The sequence below is a fragment of the Lactuca sativa genome, chromosome 5 (assembly GCF_002870075.4).
Source record: "Lactuca sativa cultivar Salinas chromosome 5, Lsat_Salinas_v11, whole genome shotgun sequence".
Taxonomy (NCBI): Eukaryota; Viridiplantae; Streptophyta; class Magnoliopsida; order Asterales; family Asteraceae; genus Lactuca; species Lactuca sativa.
The window spans coordinates 85,632,440-85,639,358 of NC_056627.2; positions in this window are offsets into that span (position 1 = coordinate 85,632,440).

The window sequence follows — 6,919 nt, forward strand, 5'->3', positions numbered from 1 at the left end:
ATACCAAAGCTAGCAAGAAGATGACTTGAAGGGGGAGAGGGAAGTTATAAATTTTGGCTATTCCTTTGCAAAGAAGATCTAGCTGAAATTCTAAGAGCTAGGGTCCTGTATATATCGGTATAAGGAAACCCTGGATAACCCTAATTTGAATTAAATAATATTAATTCAAATTTGGTAATTATCCAGCTTCTTATTTATCCACATGTGATATTCTAGAAACCTTAGAATATCCCCAAAAAATGTCCAACCCTTAAGATCGAAGGTTTTGGAACCTTTTTCTCAATTATTGAACACTTACACTTCAAACCATGCACTTTTAATTAATTCTATTAATCCCAAAATTAATTCAAATCAATTTCTGATCAATTATTAAATAAATAATCAATTTTATAATTAACATATTATTTTCATAATATATTAATAAACTTCTTATTTCAATTATTAATCAAATTATAAATTAACCTTTCTCTCCAAAAGTAATCATGTCCAATTGCTAGGTTTGAGGGCAACCCAAAAGGACTGTGCTACTATCAATTCAAGTATATACCAATTATAGTTATGGGCTTAGACACCTAATCCAACAATGGGATAGGATTTCATGGACTAGGAGTCATCCAATAGTCTCTTCGAATGGTGGAGCCGATGTCGTTGACTTCTTTTTCTTTTGTGTTACGTTCTCGTAGTATTTCTACGAGCACTTCCTTTGTGAGATAGGTGAAAGTTGTAGCTTCCATTTTACTCGGCGCATCGACTTACTTGTTTTTTGATCTGGGTACCTACTCAATCATAAATGTTTTAAACCTACTAATAATTTTGTTTATCTCATTCAAATATTTTCGTAGATGTGGCTCGGGTAGTTCATATGATCCGTTTACCTGGTATGCCACCAACATAGAATCACCAAATGCCTTTAAGTGTTCTTCTCCAAGGTATTGTTCCAACTTCAGTCCCGTAATAAGGGCTTCATACTCAAACTCATTTTTGGTAGCTTCGAAGTCAAAACTAATGTATACGTGATTGTTTCTCCACTGGGGCTAGTGAGTACAAGACCTACCCCTGCTTTATCATTGTTTGAGGCTCCATTTGTGAACAATATCCAACAATTTTCTTCCCCGATATTTTCCTTTTCTTGATGACCATCTTGATGACTACTCTGATCTTTCATATGGGACTCTAGGGTGGTTTGGGCGTCTGTATCATGCGGGATCTCAGCAAGGAAAGTTGCAAATGATTGTCCCTTAGTGCTTATTCTTGTACGGTACTCTATGTAGTGCTCACCAAGCTCAACCACCCACTTGGCCATCCTTCCAGAGCGTTCTGGTTTGGATAATACTTGTCGAATAGGTTGATCGGTGAGTACCTGCATGGGATGTGCATGAAAATAATGTCTAACTCGTCTTGCTGCATGAATAAGAGCCAACGTCAACTTCTCCATTGGGGGTAGTTTATCTCTAGGCCCTTCAATGCTCGACTGACAAAGTAGATAGGGACCTGCTTCATTTTTTTCTTTTGGCGACTAACATTGTGCTAATGGCTTCTGACAAAGCAGAAAGATATATCATTAGCATTTCCCTAGGAATTAGACAACCTAACATTGGGAGCTATTTGAGACACTCTTTTAACTTGGTGAAGGCTTCATTGTCTTCTTTTGTCCAATGTACATCTTTCTTATCTATATATCCGTTGAGGGTCTTGAAGACAGGAAACAACTTCTCTGTCGACTTAGCAAGGAATCAGACTAGCATTACCAGTTTGTCATTGATACCTTGTATCTCTTTCAAAGTCCTCAGGGGTCACATGGTGACTAGGGCCTCCACTTTGTCGGTATTTTATTGGATTCCCTTGTTAGAGACTATATACCCTAAAACTTTGCCCCTTCCACGTCGAACATGCATTTAGTTGGATTTAGTTTCATCTTAACTTCTCTTAGCTTACAAAATGTTTCATTAATGTCACTAATAAAGGTTTCCTCCTCCTTGCTTTTTATAACCATGTTATCCAAACCTCAACATTGTGTCTTATTTGATCTTTGAAAACCTTAACCACCATGCGTTGGTAAGTGGATCCTATATTCTTTATACTGAATGGCATTTTGGTGTAACAAAAGGTACCTCGATCTGTATAGAAATATGTTTTTATCTTCATCGAATTTTTCCTTGTGAATTTGATGATATCCCTTGTACGCATCTAGGAAATTCTTCCATCAGAAGCCTTTTAGAGATTCAACTTTTTGGTCGATTTCGGGGAGGGGGTAGTAATGCTTAGGACAAGACTTATTGAGACTTGTATAGTCTACACACATACACCATAATCCGTCTCCTTCCTTAACCATGATCGGGTTGGATATCCACATAGGAAATAGGGATCCTTTTCAAATCTTTTCCTTGACCAATTTATCGACCTCTTCATTGCTCCTTTCACCTGCCAACATGTGTTTCTGTTTCCTGATGGGACGAGCCTCTAGGATAAGGCTAAGCTTGTGTTCAAACAAGTTTTGTGATATTCCTTCCATATTAGAAGGTGTCCAAGCAAAAATATCCATGTTTTCTTGAAGGAGTTTTCAGAGTTCCTTTTTAAGTCACGGGGGAAGTGAAACTCTTATCTTTATTGGTTGATCTGGGTACTTTTTATATATGAATTCTTGGTCCTCATGATCTCATTGTCGTTTATCTCAGAGGTCAAACTATTCAGAGTCCGTTATTTGGTTGCAGCGTGGTGCGGTCAATAGGACGCATGCCATGATCCCAACCCCTTTAGGGGTGAAAATTTTGATTGACCCATGAAACGTAGAAGAAAAGGATTTGATTTTCCTTAAACCTGCTCGACCGAGGATGATGTTGTATGGGGAAGGTTCCCGGACCACAACAAATTCAGGATCAATTGTTTTCTTTACGCTTCCCTTATACTCCTCCAGTGTGAGGGGTAGAGTAATGATGCCAAGAGGCCCAAGTGAGTGTCCGTCGAAGCTAATGAGAGGGATGAAGGATATTTGAGTTTTGCTTTTGTACTTGCGGGAAAATGTTGGAAAAAATGTTCGAATATCACCTCCGACGAATTGCCACCATCGCCATATATCCTGTGGACCCGAAGTTTGTCTACTACTCCTTGGATAAGAAAGGCTCGTCTCCCCTATGGTCTTTAGGGATAGGGTTATTTTCGGTAAATGTAATGTCACCCCCGCTGGGACGACTAGGGTCATCTCTTCGCTTAAAATCTATTGACCTAATCATTAAAATATCCTTCTCATTATGCTTGCTGGTCTCTTCTTTGTCTCTTGATTGTTTATCTTTATAACTTTTCTTTTTCATATCCATAATGTATATGTTCAATTGCCCAGAACTTAGGCGACGTTCAATTTCTTTCTATAAGACGTTGCACTCCGTTGTATCATGACCATGACTCGAGTGATACTTACAATATTTGTTATTGACTTTTGGAGAATATTTCTCTGGTACCTTCCCTTATAATGTGTCTTTTCTATCCGTGATCGCTAACAATTCTTTCTTTGATTCCCCATGTGTATCCCTATTGAAGGGTTGGAATCTGTGATTAGGTATGCGGCCCCTATTGAGGTGATTCCCCCCTGCTACCACTTTGTGACCTCTCCATCATGTTGGGTCTAGTGTTCTTAGCCCCATTTTCTATCCTGGATTTTATGACCACCGCTTCTTCTTGTCTCAGATATCTACTTACTCTTTCCGTGTACTTGACGGTTTTCCTACCTGTTTTCAAAATAGAGGACCCTCTTTCAGACCGTAAGTAAACACCGCCACGATCATGTTGTCGGCCCTACCAGGGGCCTGCAAATTAGCTTTGTTAAACGTTTTAAGGCATGCCTCTGTTGTTTCATCTGCACATTGTTGAAACCCAAGAAGAGCCTCAGGTTCGAATGTGAGCTTTCGTTGTTGGATAAAGTTGGGGCATAAATTCTTCTTCTAAGGGCTCAAAATCTCTAATACTCCCCGATGACAGACTTTTGAACCAAGATCTCGCTGGTCCGGATAATATGGTGACAAATTATGTGCACCAAAAGCGTGGTTCCAGTTAATGGGCTTTCATCATCCATCTATAGTCCTCGATATGGTCTCTCGATCTGTAGAACCATCATATGATTTCATGGTTAGCAAATAGGTACCAGCAGGTAATTGCTATTGCTTGATCTCTCCTACAAACGGGGAAGTTGAGGATCTTCTGTATTTGTATTGGTATTAATGTTGGTTGGTGTCATCCATGCCCAGGAAGGGAGGATGGAAGGGTTGGTATAAGTGTCCCGATTGATATTAAGGAAGCAGAGGCGTAGCATAATATTGGTATTAAGGGTGATTTGGGTAGGGGAAACCCAGAAACTGGGCTTGAACGGGGAAGGCAGTTGTCACTGATTGGCTGATTTGAACCAAGGGTATGTTGTGGAATGGGAAGTTGTTAAGATATGGCACCCCCCCCCCCCCAAAGTGATTGGCATGGGAAGGATAAGATATGTGCAGTGGTTGGCTTATTTCCATATTAGGTCTTGCAATAGGAAAGTTCATTCCTAGAGACGTAAAGTTTTCATTATACATAGGAGGTTGGTTCAGGATGTGGATTGCACTTCCATTTATTGAGAAAGGCATAGTTACCAGAGCAGACATGCCTGGTGTGAAGAACGTCATTGGAGTTGATGTGTCATATGGATGGAACGGAGTTGGTGTGTTCATACCTTGGATTGTGTTTGTTATGTTTGAGGATACCATGTGTTATGCTCCAGGGGTCATCATACCTTGGATTGTTCCAAGATCTAGTCTCATTCTACTTCCGAGGATTATCGTCGTGGGTGCGAGCATTACTATTGGCATCATGGAGTATCGTGGCATCGGCGTGGGTGTGGGCTTTACAATCAGCCGTGGAGGTCATGATGGTGTGGTGGGTGTTACGTTGGATGATTCAGTTATCGACGAGAAGAAGTCGATCTCCCGAGAAGTGATGTTGGTTACAAAAAGTCGTTCTCCCAAGTTAGGAAATGATGGGATATGAATCTAAAAGCCATATTTTCCTTTGTGGTTTTTGTTCAGGGTCCCACGGATGGTGCCAATGATGAATACATGGGTTTACAAGACAGTTGAGATAAAGAGACTTGCCACGAATCTTCGCTTTGTCCTTCGTCCAGCCTTGACCCTGGTGATACCTTAAACAATCTCGGGTGGGGACCCGAGATGACACTCTGATGATAAAGTCAGTTTTCAACGAGAAAAATCGATCAAAGCTGAAAGTTGGGTATTAGAGTTTCTTGCCCTTTTCCCGAAATGCAAACATTCGCTATTTATAAGATATAATTATCTGTCATCCAAATTAAGTGGAGAATTTGTTCATCAATTTGAATCGTGATCACCTTTTAGCTCAAGATATTATGATATGTTCAACCAACACGTTATGATGAACAAGTAAATATATATATATATATATATATATATATATATATATATATATATATATATATATATATATATATATATATATATATATATATATATTCTTATTGTATGAGTGTGACACAATTAAATATAGAAGTAAAATGTGAGGGCCATGCATTTTGGGCCTGCACGTTGGGTCATGTATTTTTGTCCGTCATTTCTGCTCGTCATTTTGTCCATCACTTTTGTCCGTAATTTATGTATGTCATTTTTGTCCGTTAGACTCCACCCTATGCCTGTCGTCAACCATTGAAAGTTTCTTCTATTTTTCAGAAAAATCAATCTACGTCTTTTTCCATTAGTGAATTGTAAATAACAAACAGAAAATTAATTTTTTCGGTGAATAATGGTTTTGTTAAAAAAAGTTCAAACTTTCGATGGTTAAGTCGAAAATAAAAATTTATTCAAATGGTTAAATCAAACAATATTCAAACTCTCGTGGCTTTAATAGAATTGAAAGTTTTATGGATTTGTTATTTTGAAAATAAAAGAAAACTCGTATTGGTTAATATATATATATATATATATATATATATATATATATATATATATATATATATATATATATATATATATATATATATATATATATATATATATAAAAAAAATCTTACGGTGGTTAAATCAATAAAAAAACAAATTTACGGTCATTTTTATGAAAATTTTCCTATAAAAAAACATATTTGTTGAAGGGTTTTTTTTTTTTTTGTGATAGGGGTCTTCAAAGACCATTTTCACTACAAACAACAGATTTAAATTTCTAATACGAAGTGTTAAACTCAGAAAAAAATTATAAAATATATGTTGTAAAACAAATGACATATATGAAGAGCTCATTTCACATTAACCCTGTGAAATAGATATAGATTGATGTGATCAACACAAGGTGAGTTTTAGAAAGTTGGTGATCGAAGCCATTTGCATGACTATAATTTGGGTACTAGCTTTGAAATAACCAGAATGCAATGTTTTGACAACAAAAAATAACGTAAAAATATGATCTTTGAAAATGTTATTTTTTTTTTCTTTCTTCCAACCGGTTATCATTTAGAATCTTTAAAATGTATTTTTAAGTTAGACACGTTGGATTAAAAATCCAATGGTTGCCATTACTCTTTAATCTCTTTTTCTACCTATTTCTTAGTTTCCTTTCAATTTAAATTCAGCCGTTCAAAAAAAAATCCGAAATGTGTTGTTATTTGGATGGATTTTCTTAAATTTTGGAAACACTTAAAATAGGTATTATATTTGTTTTTTGTTTTTTTCTTCAATGTTTTTGGTTAAAAACAAATAGACTAAGAACCAATTAATAAACATGGTAAAAAAAGTAATAATCCATGAATAAAATCTAAGCTTTAAGGCTATATTTGACAGACTAGCTGAAAAGTTAACTGATAGCTAAAAAGCTAGTTGTTAAATAAAAAAGTAGCTGATATCTAATAAAAAATAACGTTTGGTAAAACTAGCTAAAA